General features: G+C 36.7%; 1 protein-coding gene across 4 annotated transcripts in view; it reads right to left on the bottom strand.

Annotated features, from left to right (window-relative positions):
- LOC110378579 (terminal nucleotidyltransferase 5C) overlaps window positions 1-18,270 on the bottom strand; it is a 234,872-nt gene extending 216,602 nt beyond the window's left edge. For 2 of the 4 annotated variants that reach the window (XM_021337908.3, XM_021337911.3), the window contains exon 1: window positions 18,045-18,245. The gene's annotated coding sequence lies outside the window, so the exon portion shown is untranslated. Of the gene's footprint in view, window positions 1-17,994 lie in introns of all 4 variants that reach the window. The other 2 variants (XM_021337910.3, XM_021337909.3) reach the window with 2 other exon arrangements.
- Between the last annotated feature and the right edge of the window lie 5,429 nt (window positions 18,271-23,699).

The raw sequence follows: 23,699 nt of genomic DNA, 5'->3' as shown, positions 1-23,699 counted from the left end.
GTATTTTTTCTACTAAAACATCTGTGCTAGTAGCATTACGCCGCTGGGTGGCATACCGTTCCGGCTAGAGACTTCTTTCTTAATCCAATTTGTTTGCACGGTCCTCTGCGAGTTTATTGTTAGGTAATACACTAGGAATTCTACTAGGTTTAACAAGTACTTCGTTTTGTATGTCTTTATTACTATTTGCATCTTTATTATACAGTGGCTTTAGATCAACATCTTCATTAATGCAATCTACCTCTTTCTCGAGGTGATGGCAAATTAAGTTAATTTTTTCCTTGATATTATGCCTATTACCTGTTTGACTCATTGTAGGTTTCAAATAAATATCGTCAATGTCTTATTGACTAATCCGGTGGTCGTAAATTACTATCTCAAGTTAAAATCTAATTAGGCCATATTTCCAAATGGTCTCAACCAATCTGTTAATCCCAAAAAAACTCCAATTATTTTAAATAAAATCTCAGTAGAACCAGTTAATCCAAATCCATAATTTAAATTCGTAAAAAAAATATTTGTAGCAAAGTTTTGTAGTAATAAATCAAATACAAACACCGGCAAGGAAAGCTAGCTCCATAAATGGCAACGAACTATCGTGGCAGACAAAAACCTAAAGGGCGAACCACAAACGGTATTTGAACCTTACAGGTATCAGAACAAGGTGCATATTAGTTCGATGGTAAAAATTCGAGCACACGATAGTAGCATGAACACTAGTCAGCCTTGGTACACTCACTTTTGTATATAACTATTTTATTTATTATGAATGCTGATTTGTAGAACGGCAACATTATTTGTGCAGTAAATGCAACCTTTAATGATAAAGACAAAGAGTTGAAAATTGCTAATTTCGACTGCATAATTGTAAATATGTAGGACAATATTGATTGACATTTTAAAATCGAGTTAGGCAATTATTTTGTTGTGTTAGATTCTTTTGTTTTACTGATCACTGAGTTTAATAACATTTAATTTGACGCAGTTACGGTGTCGGCTATAGATCGTAATTACTGCTTAGTCCAAGTTTTAAATGAAATCGTTTTCAATTTATTGATATAATTAGCCTGGCCTGGAAATGTTATCAAATGGCTAGCCTACTGGCAACTGCAATAGCTCACTACCTACAGAGGATTAAAATCTGATCAATACCAATAATAATCTTAGAAAATCACATTGCTCTACAAGCCTAATAAATCGCACATACAATATATAAAATTGTAAATATTGATTCAGCCATTCGGCCACTTGGTTAGTGAAAACATTGTTCAAAATCATTTGCTACAATACTTCCTTTGTTGCTATAACACGGTTAATATCTCTGTGGACACTACACTGATTCACGTAACATATTATAGAAATTATGAATGTGGGTAATGTCCTTAATTAATGTATCAGTTGTAATCTTATCGTTGCTTGACAAATTTATAAGTAAAATTAGATTAATGACGATTTAGGTAAAACCCTCTTCGCATGCTATTTTATTATATTAGTATTTCCTTATATATTAGTCAATGGTTGGTTGTATTTCCTTAGATTTTGCGGTTTCCCCAATTTAGTCATTAGTTTTGTATTTGTATGCAGGTGTATTTTTATTTTAACTTTTTTTCATATCAGTTTCTTTCCAGCTTAGTCAGAGTTGTTTCTATGCTAAATGACGTTTTAATGTTATTTTAACAAGTGACCTCCCCATCTTTTCCTTAACAATACATAAAAAAATGAACAAAACTTCCGTCGAAAATATTCTTTAACCAAAACCACAGAAAACTAAAAAGTTTTTTTGCAACAAAGACTCTATTTAAGTTTTTTATGTAAATAAATACTTCTTGTTAATTGTTATCCCACCCAAAACAAAAATGTGAAAGACTGCCAAGTTCGATAATATGGGAATGCTTCGCCTATAAAAGAAGTGAGATCTGAATAAGTACCAAGTTCCATACACATACCTCAGTTAAAAATAGTTACTTTTTAATGATGTTACTTGGCAAGTTTTCATACACCTTGTTATAAACCTACTAAACGCAATGAATCAAGTATTTAATTTTCTATTAAAACTTGCCAAGTAATCATCATTAAAAAGTAACTATTTTTAACTGAGGTATGTGTATGGAACTTGGTACTTATTCAGATCTCACTTCTTTTATAGGCGAAGCATTCCCATATTATCGAACTTGGCAGTCTTTCACATTTTGTTTTGGGTGGGATTTCATTTATTTTTGTAAGGTTGTTTATTTTATTTTTTTCTTATGATGAAGTTAGTTAAAGAAATGTCTCATTTATACTATCTTTTAGATTTTTTAATATGTACTATGTTTCTTACAAAGAAGTGAACTAGATTAACTATGACTAGATTTACCAACTGACTGACATGACATGTTATCATATATTATGTTCGTGGATCAAAGTTACACATTCGTTATTTTCGAAAGTGATTCACACTTGGCCGTTTTCAGATTTTTACTTTACTTTGACTAAATACAAATCTTTGTACCATTCGAAGATATATTATATAAATATAGATAAATTTAGTTCGTTTTAGTTCCTTAGGGGTATAAATTTACACCGGGTATAAAACACCTTCATTATTTTGAAACCGACTCACACTTGGCCATTTTCAGATTTTTCCCTTTACCTTGACATAAAGACCTACCTCCATGCCAAATTTCAAGTCAATACGACCATTGGAAGTGGTCTAGGTTTTTGATGAGTGAGTGAGTCAGTCAGTGAGTGTATAGTAAAAATAGCGATTTTCTGACGTCAATATCTCAAGACCTACAATAGGTATATTAATGAAATTTTGTATTTTAGATAAGTGAGGGGGTCTCAACAGATACTAGAAATTTGATATGCGTAAATAAAATAGATTTTGAGTTACAGGGGGGTCGAATTTGGCCCGAAATGGTTCGTGTAATATAACCCACGGCCGGTGTGTCGCCTTTTTTGCTCGAACTTGGCGGACACACTGCCGTGTGTCTAGATTAATAATATGAATACTACAAAAATAGAAACAATCCGCTTGAGTAATAATTGTACCACATGTGTTTATCAGCGCATAGTTGCGATTACGATTGCAACATGTCGCAGATCCGTTGATGCGATTATTTTCGCGAGAAGTCGCAGATCGACGACTCCACGAAGCAATTAGTCGCTCAAGCGCACAACTGCGATTTGCTGATCTCTGAATGACGATATTTTCTAGGAATTTTGACGATAGAAGATATTAATGCAGAGATGTACAGAAATATTTTATAGTATTTGTTGTATTGTTGAACGTCATAAAGGCATTTGTAGAATTCATATTTCGAGGATTAAAAATCTTTGGATAGTTTTGAGAATAAGAAGCAGCAGACAGTTTCATAAGATGAATATAAAATGATGTTGTTCAAATCGAGAAACCGAGAATATTCTGTACACCTTAGAACTAACCCAGTCTTTCGCGAAACCCAATTACGAAAGTCAAAGACTGTTCATATTGACTACCCCAGTAAATTCAACTCGTATTGAAAGTTTACATAATTTCATAAACAAAGTCGTGCGTCCCTAAACAAAACCCGATCAACACCGAGTGTGTCTATACTGTGAAGAGGTGATACAGAAGGTCTACTTTACTTGACTCCTTGAAGAATTGTTAAGTGAGGTAACCGGTATGTTTGTGAAGGAAAAAGTGTCCCTTATGATCGACTTCTAAAGAAGGAAGACGTAGTTTTTTGTATTATATAGCAAAACAACAGATGGTCAATCCTAATAAAAAGAATGGTTCTACACGTTTGGTTTTGAAGCCTGTCAAAATAAAATGTTTCTCTGAAGGGATCCAATATTCCATGGCGATATAGAAACATTTAATTGAAGAACGACACTGATAACGTATACTATACATATGTACTTCATTAAGTGCCTTATCCCAAATATAAACAGGTTGATGAAGTACGTCGAGCAAAATAATACTGCTCAATATCGAAACCAATGGAAAAGCCTTCTTCGAGCCCTATATCCCTGACGAAGGATAGCATACTATCATCGTCATCATCCTTTCTAGCATCTGCGACATATTCAAGTCTCCCAGTTATCCTATCAGACCTTCTACACTTCGATTCCTACTGACGCTAGTGTCCGAGCATTGCGTCAGCGCCCGCGCAGTGAAAGTCAGGCGACAGCTGATTGGTGCGCGTATTTATCTAACTCGCAGTACTTGCGGCCCTTCGTACTTGTTACCCCTTTGGTAATAAGTCTCTGTGGTTTTGTTCGTGGCCTTCAACTGTTTTGAGGATTGGAACTGTTGCTTTGTCTTGGATGGGCGTTGGATTTTGGACTTTATTGTGAAAGGAATAAGAAGGTTTTGAGCCTTGTGGAGGATCGTGAAGAAGATTGTAGTTACTCTGGAAGAGATTATATCCAAAGATGGAAAGAATGAGCAAAATGATGAGGAGTTGGAAGCCGTTCTTGTAAATCCAATCTTTGGAAAAGCAGAAAACTTGAAATAAATGGACAATGAATGCTTTCGTATAACGAAATGTAAGTAATATTAATGGAGATTTATTTAAAATTGAAAACGAAACGTACCTACAATTTCCATCGCTCACGTTAATTGTTTCTCGGAAGCAGAAAATCTCGAATTGACGTTGTGTATTTTCTGTTAATTAACGGTAAACGAATAATTACTTCAATTTGTCAGAAATGTGAATGAGTTTCATTAGAAGATTTTATAAATTATTTAAAACAGAATTAATAATATAATAGGAGATCTGTTACACTTCGACAGAATATTGTTATTATTGCTAGTAGTACTTGATGATTATAAGCATTCGATGTATGGAAATGAACTTCCATTAAATAAGAAACCTTTTTAACAGCCTGAGCCTGGTAACATCAGTAAAAATCTGTCAATTTTACGAAGACAGCTTTATCTCTATCTTGCATAGGCCAGAATTGTCAACTATGTTGGGATTAGCTTCCAGTCTAATCGGATGCAGCTGAGTACCAAAAGCAGCGACTGCCCTATCCGACCTCCTCAACCCGGGCAACCCAATACTCCTTCTGACTGGTTGTCAGACTGACTAGCTTCTGACTACCCGTCACGACTGCCAAAGATGTTCAAATGACAGCCGGGATCTACAATTTATCGTGCTTTCCTAAACACGGTCCTTTTACCAAGTACGCAAGCACAAACACAGATTTAAAACAAATGACGATACCAAAGGTGATTAAACTCTGACCCAATTTCCTAACCGAAGCAAACAAACAAACAAACTAATGTCAGAGACAAAAATAACTTGCCAAACAAACGAGCATCGCTTCGTAAGCACTGTTTACTGATTAACAAGTGCTATTAGTAACGTGGGACTAATCACGTGGACTCACTCTGGTATATGGTCAATATGATGTGGTGTGATTATGTAAGGATTTGAGCCAAAAATGGTAGGGGATCGGGGCTAAAATAGCACGTGACTGTTTTTTCTGACTGTGAACAAGGCTTTTCTCGTCCTTCTAGTCACTGATTTGATCATATTATTTGAATTTGGAATTTTGTACTGCAATGACAGCAGCTGTCAAAATCACTTGTCATTATAAGGTACGGTTTAGTCACATTTACAGAAAAACAACATGAACGTCAGTTATGTTAAAACAACGGTTTACTTCGAAAAATTACCGTGAATGAGCAGTCTTCACAAAACTGACATTTATGTTAGGTCTTAGTCAACTACACTTTCCGGCAAATAATTTGGGTCCACTTTTTCATCCACCCAAAATTCAAAAATCTCCGCACCTAGCTAAAATAATTCAACTAAAATTACGATATAGAGCTGTAACTCTAACCTACCTCCAAAGAAAATCAGCTACAATATAAAACCGTTGCACTCAAGGCATACAAGTGCAACCATCGAGGAGTTAGTCGATAATATGCGTGATACAATCGATTAACTATACGCAGCGTGCGTCCAAATACGATAATTAGTAATTTTCTACACCGACCGTATTCAATTTATGGACTTAGATTTTTAATATTATTCCGTACGCATTAAGTACCTTTTAATACGTTAGTTTCTATGACTAGTATTACTAAGTTAAGTATTTGTTTGCTTGAACGCGCTTATCGCAAGAACGACTGAGCCGATTTGCAAAAATATTTCAGAGTTAGATTTTTCAAGGAAGGTTATACTTTTATCCGCCTAGGATAGGCCTGGGAGTCGTGGTGGCCTAGTGGGCAAAGAACCAACCTCTCGAGTATGAGGGCGCGGGTTCGATCCCAGGTCAGGCAAGTACCAATGCAACTTTTCTAAGTTTGTATGTACTTTCTAAGTATATCTTAGACGCCAATGACTGTGTTTCGGATGGCACGTTAAACTGTAGGTCCCGGCTGTCATTGAACATCTTTGGCAGTCGTTACGGGTAGTCAGAAGCCAGTCTAACCAAGGAGTATTGGGTTGCCCGGGTAACTGGGTTGAGGGGGTCAGATAGGGCAGTCGCTCCTTGTAAAGCACTGGTACTCAGCTACATCCGGTTAGACTGGAAGCCGACCCCAACGTAGTTTGGGAAAAAGGCTCGGAGGATGTATGTTATACTTTTATCCGCGTGTGCGCAATAGTTCCCACGGGATGTGAGTAAAACTGCTGTTGAATGATAGTTTACTTTTTTAGAAAAAAAAAATACATGGCGTCATATTGTGAAAATTGCCTGTAATCAAATTATTGAATCTCTCAACGACATCAACTGTAATTGAATGGCAGTCAAAATTGACATAAATAGGGCTACAGGCTGAATGCGAAAAGCGGATATATCGAAAAATATAAATTGTGATACTCTAGTAATTTTTTTTGAGGTCTAGAAATTCAGCATATTTTTAGACATTATTTTCACACCCTATTACTTCAAACATTTATCTGCTACTAACAGCCTATTTGCATAAACAATAGCAGCCACCTACAGACAGACAAGTAAACCTCTCGATATGTTCCAAATTGAAACCGATAAGATATTACCACCTACGCACGCATCCTGTCTAGTGCATTTGTAGGTGGGTCACACACTACCATTGCAAGCATTTTTGGATTGAGTTGACCATAAGTAGTTCTGGTTTATACAAAAGATGGAGTGATGTAGACACTTTTGCACGTTCGTTGAGCTGTGGTAGTGTGTGATCCTGTTTATAATCCAATCTCACAATCTCTTTATACCTATCTCAAAGGATATAATTGTATTTTGCATTCAGTAATTCTCATACTTGTTTGCTTAAGAAATGTAGCCAAATTCTAGTAAGGTTTGTGAAGGCATATTAACTAACTTATAAAGGTGACCGGAAGCCGCTGGATGCAGGTCGCCTCCAACAGGTATCTGTGGAGATCTACGGGGGAGGCCTATGTTCAGCAGTGGACGTCCTATGGCTGAGATGATGATGATGATGACATTAACTAAGAACTTTAGACTTATGGCTTTAACAAAAAAGCTTATATTATCAATAGGACTATATATTTATATTAGTGATATCAAATATCTCATCAAACCTTTTATATCACGACAAAATTATACCGAAATCCAGCCTTCACACCAAACTTGTAACGACAGGCTACTCTTACCACAAGTATTGATTTAGCAAAAGCTTATCAGCCATATTGGCACTCAACACCTACGTATTTTCATACCATTGACACGCACTAACCTAGAATGAAAACGCTTATGTTATCTGAGCCGATAATATATTTTATCTAGACTCGGTTAGACTGAGTATTGGGTCAGACGAACTTGATGGATCGTGAAGGGTTAAGTATTAAATACATTTTAGGTAGGTCGTGATAAGTTGTCCTTTAATTAAGGAGGTAATTAAAATATAGGAAGACCGATTGACGTAGATTTACACGATTAATATAATAAAGAAGAAACATTTTTTGTTTGTCTGTTTGTTTGTACCCTAAAGGTCCCTAAACTACTGATCCGATTTGCAAAATTCTTTCACAGTTGCAAAGCTACACTCTTCCCGAGTAACATAGGCAATATTTTATCCCGTTACGAGCAGTAATTTCCACAGGAAGCGGGTGAAACCGCGGGAAATAGTATGATGCGGAAATAAAATTGGTTACATACGCGTTGCGCACACAAGCATCATGGATTTGTCATGGCATTGCAATCAGGTTTACTGTAAAAACGTGCCGTTAGATATCAAACGTATATTTTCCTTAGCCTATAATGCTATAAAAAGAAAAACTTCGAATAACTTTAGCTCTTAATTTGATTGACGGACCAAAAACTATCAAAGGACCAATCGTAACTTCGTCTAGAAAAGCAACAATGAAAAGGAGGAAAAAACTATTAAACAAACAGAAATACCGGTAAATTGATAGCGGAAGAAACTGAAAGGCTTTATTAGAAATAGTCGTCGCATGTCAAACAAGACTTTAACTACTAGATAAATCAATTTTTCATTTCCCACCATTCATTCTTGAACGAATGAATGAGTGGTTTGAACGTTACCATTCATCAGTACTGGTCCCTATGTTGTAACAATGAAATTACTTCATTTCTTTATTGTTGGGTTCAGTTTATGTACATATTTACATGACGTAAAAAAAGCCTTATTTATACATATATACAACTAAAAAATGGCATCAAAAAACTCCTCATCGCTGCCCACCGGGAGTGTACCCAAGAGGCTGGCAGCATTGCCACGTTGGATGGCAATGCTTAATTTTTGACCAAAATAAAAACCAGCCTTTGGGTCACTTGAAGTGTCAGCAAGTCGCTTTGCCAGATCTTTAAAAAGCAGATGAGCACTTGGACCCCACGGCCCGAGGGTTTCAACCCCAAACGGCTCAAAGGTATAGTTACCAACCAGGGTGCTATATTTGCGCCGTTTGAGGTTCTCTGCAGCCGCAGCAGCGGAACCAGCACATCGCGCCGAGCTAGGAAGGTGAGATGGTGCAAGAGTATCGACACAAGTCGCGTCCCATACTAAAGACCTACCCATCTTCCACGGGAACAACGACATACCGTCTGGTCTCTTGCCATCGTCGCGTGCCAGACCACTGGGTTCTAATATGGCTGGAACGCCTACGGCAACAAGAGCGCGACGGATTATGTCATTGATATTCGCATGCCGTGCAAATCGTCCCGCGCTGCGGCTGCACGACAAGCCGTGGTGTCCAAGGCTGCTGACAGCTTCGCCACAGTGGCAGCGGTGAGGAGAGCAGCACGGAGCACCCAAACGCAAGCAAACAGCAAGCCGGAAAGTGGTGTCGTCAAACAATGTGCCTATGTTTGACGACGGTAGTGCCAGAAGCCATAGACCCGACTCCCATTCGCCCACAGCCAGAAGGCGCGCTCGCTCTGCAGAAGAAATTGACGTATTTAGCAGATTATTCCGTATAACTCTGCAGAGCGGCTCATCCCACTGTCTCTGGGAGGACGGGTTGACGGGTGGATCAGTATTCGGGCAGGTGATTTTCCAAGCCTCTACAGCCTCAGTCAGACATGGTACCTCGCAATTGGCCAGTGTGATAGGAAGAATTTTCCTGGTCAATTGCTCAGTACCATGGACGGAGGATATAAAGGCCGGTAGGCTAATACTTGAAATTTTGCGGACGCCAAGCCCTCCCATGCGAACGGGAAGAGTAGCCTGAATCCAGGCTCGGTCGTCCAAGGCCACATTTAAAATTGATGTTAATGTGTGTCTAATAATTTTGTCATTTCTCTTTTTTTCATACTTGTTTTTCCTCACTTGAAATTAAAATTACGGGCTCATGGGTATTTTCCTCAAAAATATTTTATTTTTTAGGGGATTTATTTGTTTCTGGGATTTCAACGTCTTCTAATTGTATTAGAAGAACTTCAAAAAATAAATCAATATTTTTGGAACCTGGTATACCATCTTTGACTTATTCGTTCTACGTTAAAAGAGTTTGGTTGAGATCAAAATCAACAAACAATTGTTTAAAACTGAAAATTGCATTGAAAAAAGGAATTATCAACTTCTTAAAATAGCAAAACAACTTAACATTTAGCTACCTCTGTCAACTGCGGGGCTCATTGGACCCAGATAATCTTTAGAGGCCAACAGACCCCATGCGACTACTATAGGGTTAATTTCACAAAGAAACCAAGTCTCAAAGCTAATGTACAGTTTACCTACATCTACAGTGTAATATACCACTGTACATTATATTTGTAATCAGTTAACTGTAGAAGAGAAGGTGTGACCTTGGCGTGCCTGATTAGTCCCAGTCTCAGGTAGGTGCCATTCTATTATATCAATCATTGATATTACGTATCAATTTGCAGTGCGTTAGGTGACATAGTAAGCACTAAGGTATGTACAGTTAAGGACAGTAAAATTGAGGCAGTTTGCAAAAAAAAAGGGAATTTTTGTTGTTGGTTCTTTTTTCAAAGTTGAATGGTTTTTATTTGACACAGGTGCACGGCTCTAAGAAGAAGTAGTTAGAGGTGTAGTATTTAGGTAATGCCTTTTTCCTCTGGTAAACAGTGCCTAAGATGTGTAGCAGCAAAGACATTACCTTAAATAGTCACCAAAATAAACAAGTAGGTACTGAAACCAAGTGAACCAATACTACATAGTATTAAAAATATGCCTAAAATATTTTTTTATAAGTACAAACTTTGTACGCGAAACAAATCCGCAATTGTAAAGGCCATTGTATTAAAATTCATACTAAATAAACATAATAATAGCTACTGTTATCACCGTGAAAGGTTATAATTGACCACGAATTTCAATGGCATTGGAAACTAACTGTTTTCCTCACTTTGATCCTGAGTAAGAGCCCCGTACATTACAGTCCAGTCCCATTTTAATCCTTTGTATGCGAAAAAAATATAATTTCAATGAAATCAATCTCCAATTACGAATACTGACCTAACTGCCAATATCATATAATATAATAAAATGACACAATTTAAAACCGGGTGTTACCGGTAAATTGTGTACAGGTAAAACCGCTTTACACGAAGATATTTAATACCGACTCGACGCAGATAGATCGGGTGTCACCCATACAGCATAATATCTGACATTCTTTGACGTGACTGCTGATTCTGCTGTTAGATGCGCGAGCAATGAAATTGAGACAGTATTAGAAATATATTTTCTAAGTGCTTTATTGTTAATTTCAAAGAAATGAAGACTGACTTCCTGGCCATTTTGCAACTGTCTTTAATTTGACCGTATATTCAATTATTGATTGTGCTATAAAAATGTATTATTTTGTAGTGTAGAATCAACAAGCTAAAAATCAAAGTTTCATACTCCTATATTAATAATTCTGAAACAAAATAAATTAATAAGACAAAACTGTAAAAAACTTAACCAATTCATTTAAAGTTTTTAACAGAACAGTCTGTATAAAAAAATCATGACTTTTGTTAAAGTTATTCTTTAAAATAATCGTGTGTGTCCCTATTTCCCTGCTCGCAAGTGTATGTAGATTTGTGTACATAGATCTCTCTGTAACATCCATTATGGCTTTCGGTGTCACATAAACGTTTTACGCCACTTTTTGACGCGTACATAAACATTGTGAGATATCAAATAGATATGAGGAAATGTGTCTACGTATCATCTTTTCACATATCCATTAATCTATAAACATTATATGCATGTATTATATGTACACTTATAGTATAAGGATAAAAAGACAAGGAGTCGTGCCGTAGTTGTGTTTATGAGGTTGGAAAAAGATTTTTTTTTTTTTGAAACAGAAATATCCGATTTGATAGACTGGAAGCCGACCCCAACATAGTTTGGGAAAAAGGCTCGGAGGATGGATGAGAAATATCCGATTTGAGAACTTTTTTGGGATGTCGGTTAAAAAGCGTTCGATGGAGGAGACCTGCTTTCAGCAGTGGACAGTAGTTGACAGTAATTAACAGGGAAAAAATTCATTTAAAATCAAATAAGACCAACCTCTCGAAATCTAATTGAACCTTAACTTCAAACAACGTACAACTCACTAACAATCCTACAATTATTTATCCCTCACCTCAACCCACAGTCCTGCCATCACCATATTCTAAACAGCGTAATAGCAGCCATTAAACGTGGTCAAGCTAAGCCAGGAACCAAACAATAAATAAACTTGATAACAGCACAAAGCTTTAAAGTCCATGATAAAAGTCGTTTAGACCTGATAAAAGGAAGACATTGTAAATTTCGGACCCTTACTGACCTTTGAATGGACGAAGGTCAAGAGTATTATGGCGATAAGGAGTGTGGAAGATGAGAATTTACAATGCTTTTCTTCTAAATAACATCCCGTTCTATAGAGCTATCTCGTTTCAGTATTATAACCAGCAAAAGAGTGCAAAAAAACTTGATAAATTGAGAGCAAGCTATGATGCCTATACCATAATCAAAAATAGGATCGCTAAGTGCTTAGGACTTATGAATAACCCAAATAGTTCAAGAAATAAGTATAAGGAACACGAGGGTTTTTTTTTTGGGAAATCGTCGAATGATGAAAATCCCGCTGTGTGTGCAGTGTGGGGGAGTGTCAGACTCTTACTGACATAAACCCACCATGTTCCTTCTTAAGCCCTTTATTTGAGTATGATTTGTTTCAAGATAACTTCTAACACTTTCAAAAAAGGCAACAAAAACCGCTTACTAATACTCATAAACAAATTCGCACACCTAATCTTGGCTAATAACTTTCTTCCTGACGTTTAAATAACAAAAACATTTTTATCTAATCGCGAAGTTAATGCACGAGTATTACATAAAGCCAGTTTGACAGTTGCCATGATAATAAAATGTAATTAAACGTGACTCATTTCAGGTCCGGTGGTCTTCCTTACTAAAATAACAAGTACGAAAATCTGTATGTTACGTCTTCACTGTAAATCGACTGTATCGGTTGGGATAGGATTTGGTATGGAGATAGATGATGTCCTAGGGACTGTTGTGGGCTTAGAGAATTTTTCGTATTTATGATCTTATTTTTTCCTTATGTTTATCTGGTGAAGACAGCTTAATGTTTCAGGTAAGAAAGGTTTGAAACCTATTAACCAGCAAGATTACTTGACAGAGAAGGAAAATATGATGTGATGAGACATCAATGAGTAATGGTTGGTAAAGATGAAGGAAAATATTTAAAATCTATCTTGATGTCACTTGACTGTCATACGATGAGACTGACCGAGTCAAACCTTATCAGTTCGAGAAAAGACTTAATTGTGGCCTTAGCTTGACCGATTTGGCTGAAAAGTTTTTGTCACCATCCGGCTACGGGATGCGGGTGAAACCGCGGGCGAAAGCTAGTACAATATAAAAAGTGTTGTCCTACACCTTGTATAATATAAGAGTATTTAAAAGAAAATTATTTTAGACAAGACTGTATTGAAATAGAAGATGCACTGGAAAAACGTCTTCTTTAAATCCCAAACAATACAAAAATCATACAGCACAACCATTACTACTAGAATAAAAAAAACTGGGTCAAATATTCGCAGCAGCACATAACTTTCCTTTCCGCAAAGTATAACGTGAGTCCTAAATCAAACACGCTTGACGGCCGGATGGGGTAGCAGAAAGCCGATGCACTATGCAGCTAGCAATGAGTTTTATGTACTAAGGAATATTTTTATGAAGATACAAATACTCCATATAAGGATAGAAGAAAGAAGCTCGTGTCTGAGTAAAATGGGTAATATGGCCATACATAACAAAATGCCTATCAGTTAGAACCACTCCAATTAAAAAAACTAGCCGTCTTCCCGTAGGTTCACCTGCGTTCCATGGCAACTACTGCCTGTTCTGGGCATAAAATATAGCGTATGTTACTCGGGAGGAGTGTAGCTTTCCAAATGTGAAAGAATTTTTCAAATCGGTTCTGCCCTTTCGGAGTCTTCAGGGTACAAACAAACAACAAAATGCTTCATCTTTACTAGTACCTATAGATAAAATAGAGCAGCTATAGCAAAAATTTTCAGAGCCACAAAACGAAAAGAAATGGCACCCACAAAAAAGAAAGACACACAAGATCTGCTAACACAGTGAACCTTTATTAACAAAACACTCTCAAAATCTAAACATAATATTTAAGTAGGCCCACAATGTACTTCCCACGAAGATCGCACTAGCAACCTCTAAGGAGTGTCACTAGTTTATATAGCTGTATCCGGCTCAGAAAAGGTTAGCCATAGGTCAGCTGATGCCATATAAAAAGTGGAAAAAGGAGGACAGAATCGGACCTTCAAGGTTGCAATCATAAATGAAGAAGATGCATTCGACCTCTTTACATTTGGAATTGGTGATGAATATTTAAAGATTCAAAGGATAGAAAAATAAATCTATTAGAATTTATTTTTAAAGTACAGGATTCCTTTCATGCCTATTTTAATTCTAATCCAGCTTTTTGTGGATGGTTAGGTAAAAATAACACGATTTCAAGGTATAACAATAAGATTAGAGACAGCGAAATTCTCCATGGTTACTCAAACGGTAGCTCACTAAATTCAGTCGAGACAATACAATTAATTTCAATCACAATGTTTTCCTTCGCAGTAAATTCGCACCCTGAAATAAAATCTACCAACTTAACAAATACAGAACCAAAACTATAAATAATGTAAGCGAAAAAATTACCGATTCGAATATCGATTAAAGGATTATCGACTTGAGTTCGAATTCTGAGAATTGTAACCTCATCCCACGATTGTAACCTTTCAAGTTAGGTAAATCTGATGAGAACGTTCAGGGCTAGGCTCGGCTTATCCAAGTGGTTAGGATAACTGTGAATATTAAAACATAACACATTATTTAGTTCTGGATTCAATTGTAAAGAAGTTCTGGTGATCAAAGATGGATGCCCCTTGAAGAATCCATCAAACTAGCCGATGTATCTATTCTGCGCCGGCTGGCTATTCTTTTGTTAACGAGTGTAAGTTTCCAAAAAAATCCCTTTAAGTTGACGTTGTTTCATAGTGTACATTCGATGTATTCAATTCGACGTCAGTCTTATTTGTTTTATTAAAACAAAAAAATATCTATCGTGGTTAAAATATGATTACTGTGTAATCCACAAAACAATATCCACATATGTATTTTGTTATCCATAATAAACATTTGAATTACAAAGAATCAATGACAACAAAGAATTACAAAGAAATGATCATCTACCCAAATAAGAAGAACGGACGTAAATTAGCAACGCGTAACCAAATGAGATGATTCAAACAATTAGCTCTGATGGCCTGATAGGAAGTTAATAAGATATGAAGATACTAGACAGCTCATTATCTTAAGCAACACTATTATTATTTTAAGTAGTGGATCTTTTTGCTAAACGTAATTCTTTGAAGACTTTGATGTGGTTAAATCGAGTGGAATGCTGGCCTTGGATAGATAATTTTGTGATCTGTACTTGGGACTCTGCTGATGTCCAGTTAATATCTATTTTACGACAATCTGAAAAAATATTTCCGTGTTAGATGGCACACATGAAGGGGCCATCTATCCGGGTGCAAAGCAGTTTACAGAAACTGCTTTACTTACCTTTATTTTCACAATTTTGCATCTAGAAGACAATCATTATGATTAACTACCATGTTTTTGAGTTCTGCCACCATTTCCTCACTTTTTTATCAATACGAGTACCGATTGTATTGGTATCACCATAATAATCTATACTCTCAAAAACACAAACATCGAACAGTATCATGGTTTTACCTTAGGATAGGATAACAAAGGCCTTTCATAAGTCCTCTGACAAGGAAAGCATAAACAAATACATTTCGTTACCATCCACATTGAAACAGGTAATCTAAAGTATTGTAATGAGCCAGTAACATAGAAACCTCTCGGCAAAGAAGATTAGCGTGGTCACGTTTTAGTAACAGGATTATACATAATCTACAGTATGTCATATGGAGATAAATTGTGCGCTTGTTCAAGTAATGTAGCATAGTTGATTGCTAGTGCTTTGTTTTTAGAAAAAACGCAAGTCTTTATATCCTTCAGTGGAGGCCCTAAGATAAACTACCACAAATCAGAAAGTATATCGGTCTACGTGTTATGCAATCCCGCTAAAACGGCTGAACCGATTGAGATATGAGGTAAATAGATAGGTGGTACCCTGTACCACCCTGGAGTCGTATGTGGATATGGGCTGCGACTTATTTGTTTGATGGGAGTAGTTGCCCTGGACGGGGTAAAAACACGGGCGAAATCTAGTAGAAAGTAAAATTACCCAAGATGTTTCTAAATTATAAATTGTTTTTCAAAGTCCTACTTTGCGATTATCCTTTTCGGGTCCAAGTTTTACGCAGACCTTTACTTAATCTATTGTTTTTTCATTACATTCTTGTTCCATTTAGATCTCATAATCTTATTTGGTTTGTTGATCAAAATTGCCTCATTTCTCATCGGCTCCAGCTGTCAATACGAATAAATTATATTTTCAGTCGATAAAGTAAACTAATAAATAAATAATCTGGTTACATTAATCTAAAGCTATTGTTAATTTACGTTCTGATCTATTTTCGATTTGTTTCAATAATTGCAATTATTTTCATCTCACTCGATCAAAAGAAATAGTTTGAAAATCTAAAAATATTTTTCATCTAAAGAATAATTTTTATTTGTTACTTCAACATAGCAACATGTTACATTATCCATGACAAATTTTTGTTTTGTTTTATTCCTATTCTATTAACTTTCATGCATTTCACTATCAGAATTATATTAAATGTTTGCACAGTATAATCGTTCGATCGTTGTAAATCGTTCGCTTTCGATCCATATTATAATCGATTCATTTGTTCCGCCTTAGCCTTTCGTAATCATGACTTATTGTAATCGACGTTGGTTTAAAAGGGGCTGAAATTTAAGGCACTTTAATCGCTCCAAAATTGATGGTGATAGTCCGAATTTTTCGCTAATGACGATCAAAATGTACAAAGCAATTTAGGACTGCGTATTTGCTCGGAAATAATTCAAGGTAATCAAAATATTTCCAATGCAAATGCGTATTTAAAATAGATGATTCTGCAAAACCGAGTTAGGTATTATATGAAACCAGAAATGTGCTTCAGTAATCTAGTACCAATGGAGGGCATGACCAACGTGCCTGCTAGCCGGAAATTTACCTTAACGAGGACCACAGTCCGCATCATTATCGGTACTCTTGAGTTCTAGAAAACTTCGCCAACATTCAACTACTTAACTTTTTGTACGATAAATACAGTCTCTGTTAGTTTAAGATAAATTCAAAGTTTAAGTTTGGAAGAAAATTGAATCAGTAAAAACATGTTTAATGTTCGTTTTCTTCGGCTACCCTTTTTTGTCTTGCTAAAGGAAATACGCAGCCGGTTTTCTAATACATTCTGTTTTTGTCACACAACGATATCATTTGCAATTGCGTTTAGAAAATATTCATGATTGTTCAGATCGCCTTTCGTGAAAGAATCCGGTCCTCAGTTTTGATCTAGTTCAATATTATATTATTTTCTTACTTCAACTAGCTTGGTACATACAAATATTGTCTCGCTCTCGTATTATTGGAGGGTAGATTAAAAAAAGTAAGTACCTTTCTATGTCCTTATACCTTTCCGTTTCTGTGCAAAAATAATCAGGATTTCATAGAAAACTCCTAACTAACGTCTAGATTTTCTTACAAAATAAGTGAAAGAGAATTTCGTCATTTTTGAAATAATTTCAAGAGCGAACGATCACATTTCACAACAGCAGTAACATGTTACTCTAACAATGATCTGGCATCAGAATCATTGAACGTTTATTAGTTTTTGGTGCCAAAATCGAATAGGAAAACAATTGGTCGGCTGCCGAAACAAATGGGAATCGGCGAACAGATCGCCACGAATCAACAAGTGCAGGACGTACCCACAACATCTCCCGGCGGTAAACAAAGAAAAGCAACCAAGCCATGGAATTTGTTCGAGACAGAGGCAACGATCGTGAAAACTGGGCCGGACATGTGTGCCTCGGCCGTGACCGCTTTACAATCACTTTTCAATTAATAAAGAACAAGCAAGCACCTGCAGAATGCAACAGATTCTATCACTCGCAACAAACAAGCAATACGCACGCGTTTGATGCCGCTCCAATATAAATCCAGACCGCACTTTCACAGGTAAGTTAGTGTGTTTTGTTTACGTACTTTTAGGGGTATAACACAGGGCACAGGTACACAGGGTACACGAGTCGAGTCGCGAGCGGCGCGCAGCACGGCGATGCGACTGGTTCGCGCGGCGGGCGGCACGGCACTGGCGCGGCGGCGCGCGGCACCGAGCGAACGGCAATTCGCAACTCGAAATACCTACGTAACGTAACTTAACTCCATAATATTTTATAGTTTCGTAATCGTGTTACTCGATTACTGTGCGCCGTTCGCGTCTAATCGATGTCACGATTTCGGGAGCGGTCCTTGGGACTGAGAGAATCGAAACTCACATGCATTCCATGTTTGTTAAATGCAAGCCTCGGAGGAAGGAAAGGTCAAAGTGTGCGGTTCGCGCCGCGTATATAGGTATGTCGGATTGTATACGTTAGTCCTCCCACGTAGTTTGCGAAGGAGAACTGGGAAAAACTTTCAATGGAAATTGAGCGCTCATTATTTTTGCATCAATTCGTTTTGGTTTACATCGCTTCAGTGGCCGCGCTGAAAGATGCCAATGTTAATGTGGGTAGTGAGAGATAGCTTAGGGGGAGGGGGAGGGGAGGCAAAAAAACATATTTCGCAGTGGGTAGTATTTTGTGAATACTTCACGAGCGATTTGCGTTACGTCGTGGACGCGACGGTAAACGGCATGAATCATGAATATTCAGGCGCGTGGTAATGAGCAGTCGTTCCATATTTCGTTCGTCTGGATAACTCCTGTCCAATATATCCTTGCTCTAATTGCGTTCAATTCAATAATGGTAAAAATACTTAAGCCTGCGAGTATTTGGGGCACTAACAGTCTAGCCAAAAATTCCCGATAGATCAGAGCGCCTCAAAGGGCAGAGTTCGCTAAAGATGGAATTATTACCAAACAATATTGGGTGACCTTATCTCTTTTATTAAGTCCGTGTCCAATTTGTATTACAGAGTATTATGTAGGAAGATGTCTGTATAGGTTTCCTTACCCTTATGAATCTGATACTCTATGAGGTCATCTGAAATGGATATGTTTTCGAGGTGCCTGATTATATTCCGCTTGGAAATAAGAAGTTACGTTATGGCTACTTTTGTGGACAATATACTTATTGAGGATCCCTTTCAAAGATAAGGTTAGATCTAAGTATATTTCAGAGAGGATTTCTGCATTTTTTAAAATCTTCCCCTTCCTTACCTACCCTACATGTCTGAAATAGCTAGTTAACTGTAGGTTATTTACATCGATTTTATCACACTTAACAATAAGATAATCAGAAGTTATATTAAAAGGAAAATGATAATAAAACCAATTCTAGTTAATTTAAGGATAGATTAGTAGCTATAATACCGGCCTTGAATTCCCAGGTGTTTCTGATTAACCAGTTTCCCTATATTAAAATAAAAAATAAAAAAGAAAATTCTAATTCTTCTTTATAAAACATCTTGCCTGATAGAATATGCCTTTCAAATTTTATCATAGGTATTACCCCATCTTCAGCATGAAAAATATAAAGTCCAAGTATAAAATCATCATCTGCCTAGCCTTTTTCCCAGCAATGATGAAGTCGGTTTCCAATCTAAACGGATGCAGCTGAATACCAGTGTTTTACTAGGAGCGACTGCCTATCTGACTTCCTCAACCCAGCTACCCGGGCAACCCAGTACATACCCCTAGATAAGACTGGTTTACAGACTTACTGGCTTTAAGTAAAAATAATCTCCATAAAATTTAGCACCATTTTCCCAAAAAATGAAACTCCATTATTCAATGTTATTTTAATGATTTGGCCAGCGATAAATTGCTTTGCCATCAAAATTGTTTGTTTCATATTTCGTGGCGCTAGGCACTGCTGAATGATCGGCCCACGCGAACAGAACTGTTCATTCACGCTTGATAATGTTGCTGAGACAAAGAGATGTTTTTGCTAATAGCTTTCAGCTTTTTGTGTAGTGTAAGTATGATATTGAAATTATGGTTCTTATAGTCTTTTGGATGGTGGTTGTGTAAAATATGGTGTGATGGATGGTGTTCGATATTTAAATGTTTTTCTTTTGTTTTTTGAGAAATTGGAGTGCATTTTTGAGAGGAATTTTATCGTGTTTTGAAAACATTATTGTGTTTTTAGGTAGGCAGAAATATTCAAAGTGTTTCTACGCTATGTGGCCTTTCTTGCGGGTTAGGGGGAAACTCGCCTCTGGGCCGCGGCCCAAATTACACTATATAATAACAGTCGGGAAAACTGGTCCGAATGTGCGGGCCAGATTACTATGTGAAAAAAGTGACGGAGGTAAGTCGACCCATTGGGACTTAATTTCATAAAATCCGATAGTTGTGAAATTTTTCACAGCTCAAAATCGTCAGGAGGCAAAAAGACTTAGATCTTTTTCATAATTTTCATCATAAATGTAATACTTTGTCTAGAATACTTGACTCCTCCTGCGGTTGCCGCCGGTATCACGGGGGACTCTTTCTTCCCGTATCCGGACCAAATAGTTACGTGGAGATAGTGTAGTTTGGAAACAGAAAAAAAAACATGTCGGTTCAGTAGTTTATGATACAAATATAAAAATGTTTCTTATGTTTTATTTTGTATAAATAAGTCTACCAAGTATAAGTAGATTTTTTCACACGTTAATTTTAACACATAGCTAATTTTTCACACGCATGCTTTCTTATATACCTTACTTACTACTTGAAACTTTTTAGGTTTTCAGGCTTGTTTTGTTTTACTTACTAGGTGTGGTAATTATGAATTAAATATTAAAATTGTTTCTACTCACTACACAAGAACCTAAAAAGCAGCCTTTACAAACTACATCTCTGTAAAGTTAAATAAAAATGCGTTAAGCCGTGTCTGAAAGAATATTCATACTTTTTTCCATTTCGCAACTTATGTCAAAATATGGAATATCCTTCACAAAGTATGTTATTATCAACAAGCGTACATTCGGTAATCGATACCGAGAACGATTTACAAGTCAGCAACTAGTTAATCTTTTTACCACGGTATCGAATTACTACCTACTAGGTTACCTATCTCATGAACGACACACGTCACAAAACAAAATATAACTTAACTGTCCTTTTAGCTTAGTCAGTTATTTAAAATAAATATATGAATCCTCTTCCGTCCGCGGTTTCACCAGCGTCCCATGAGAACTATTTTGCGAATTCACGGGGGGAATAATGGAGCCCAGAAGGGTAAAAGCCTGCCGAGACTACGGGATTCTTCGAAAGAGTTACCGCGACCCTTTTACATAAGGAGGATAAGAAGGAACATGGTGGGTTTTTATTAGGGACCCTATTCTTTTCGCTCCTCTGTCCGTCCGTCTGTCACCAGGCTGTATCTTAAGATCCGTGATAGAGAGCTGAAATTTTCACAGATGATATATTTTCGTTGCTGCTATAACAACAAATACTGAAAACTAGAATTAAAAAAATATTTTGGGGGGCTCCCATACAACAAACGTGATTTTTTATCCGTTTTATAACAGTACGGAACCCTTCGTGCGCGAGTCCGACTCGCACTTGGCCGGTTTTCTTATAAGATTTCCCATAAAAACACTATGACATAGATACCAGGAAATACAGATCTCATAATGCCTTCATCCCAGTTCTAAGAACTGTAATAAAACTCAATGAAACAGTAGTAAATACTGTCATTTTGGCACCCCGTCACTATTCATTTAACTAGACAGCGTGTAGGTGTACCCTACACCCACAGGCTATGACGTACTTGCCAAATTATAGTGGGCGAGTTTCCGCAAATTTTATGTATGTATAACTTAGAGCAGGGAACCAACTGGAACCGCTGGGAGCAGGAAAATTTATAAGGAAGTCTGCTAATTAACGCGTCCCCGGAGTGAGGCAAGATTCAACTCAAAAGAAAATTAACAACACAGGACATCACAACACTCAAAGAAGAGTACAAATGGCGGTCTTATCGCTAATCATTAATATTGAAATATTGATAGCTAACTCATTTTCGATCACATCTTTGTAAATTTCACATGTGAAAATGGACAAATACAATCATGAACTTAACACATGTACTATTGTAAGACCAGTGGTCTCGTATCTTTACAAGAAAGGAAGGCATGATAGTGGCGTTTCCTGTTGGTTAAATGATCAAAGACACACAACGACAGTTCCCCAATTTTTCGTTTGGGCAATTTTCGCAATTTTTCGCATCACTATTTTCTTTTGACACTGAAAATAATGCGTAGCATAATGGGTGGTACGTTCACAGTGTAGGTAAATGCAGAAGATCAATCTAATTTAGTACGAGAGGAAGACATCCAATAATACAGAAAGAACCTGTAACGAGATCTAATAGACGTTTCGGATTAAATTATTTTCAGACAATCGAGAAAAGCGAAGTCTGCCAAATAAAAACGCATTATTAAAAATAACTCAAAAAACATTGAGAGTTTAATTAAAGTTTCTTAAAACTAAAGTACCTATATTTATATAAAAATAATACCAATACCACTACAATGTCAAAATTATTTATTTATAATATTTTATAACAATCAAAACCTTCGTAGTCTCGCACATATGAAGTTTTTCATTTGATTTTCTTTCATTTCTACTTTTTTTCCGGTTTCATAAGAGGTACTATACGGATGAAAATATCCTGATAGTAAATATTCAATTGAACCTACTGATCTCACCTGTATCACGGGGCGGTTATTGCAAAACCTTGTCTGAGCCAGTTACACGATAAAGCAATATGCAAATACCCGGGGAGCGAATCTTACCAATATAATCTAACCGTTGTTTTTCTATGCTTTAGATCAAGATTAATGGCCTTAGAGACCTAGGAAAAGCACACTGCAGATTAAACTGTCGGCTGATAGTTGGTCGACAGATTATTTTAAACGTAGGAAAAATCGGGATTTAAATCAAGCTATTTTAACCCTCGACGTAAATGGGATGTAATAAGTTTGGCCGCTATGTGTGTCTGTCTATAATTTATACCACCGTAGCTCTCAAACGGCTGGACCGATTTGTATAAGTTATTGTTTTAGATGGAATCTGGTATATAGTCGGTCTGATACACGTCGGACACCTAATCGCTTTAATTTGCTTAGTACGATTCATCTCTGTACTGAATTTTGAGCAAGATTAAACTTTCGGCCGACTAAAAGTTTGCAGTGTGCAGTTGCAGTCTTGATTAAAAATAAGTTTTGTAGTAATGTGTGCAATAGATATTCATATAGCATGTGACACTAGTGTGCCCTCAGAGACAAAGGGCATTCACAGTGAATGGTCACCATGGTCACCCATCCTTTAATTGACCTCAACGTGAGTTGCTTAACTTTGCATTCATAAAGTAAAAAGGTTAGAAAATATTTTATTAATGAAATATATATTATTATAATATATTAAAATATATTATTTAAAAGTAACTCGTTTAAGCGGTAATTAGCGTGGGAGTATTTTTGTTAATGGAACCTTTTTTTTACGGGAGAGACGAACGGATGTAAACCGGACTTACGTCCGATCATTAGTTATTTATGAAATATGTACCAACTTTTCCTCTGTTGGTTCCACTCGCGTCCTAAAGGCTACTTCTCACTCTCGGATAATAAATATTCTTG

The sequence above is a fragment of the Helicoverpa armigera genome, chromosome 12 (assembly GCF_030705265.1).
Source record: "Helicoverpa armigera isolate CAAS_96S chromosome 12, ASM3070526v1, whole genome shotgun sequence".
NCBI lineage: Eukaryota > Metazoa > Arthropoda > Insecta > Lepidoptera > Noctuidae > Helicoverpa > Helicoverpa armigera.
The sequence above is the reverse complement of the archived record's forward strand: the minus strand, read 5'-3'. Positions and strand labels throughout refer to the sequence as shown.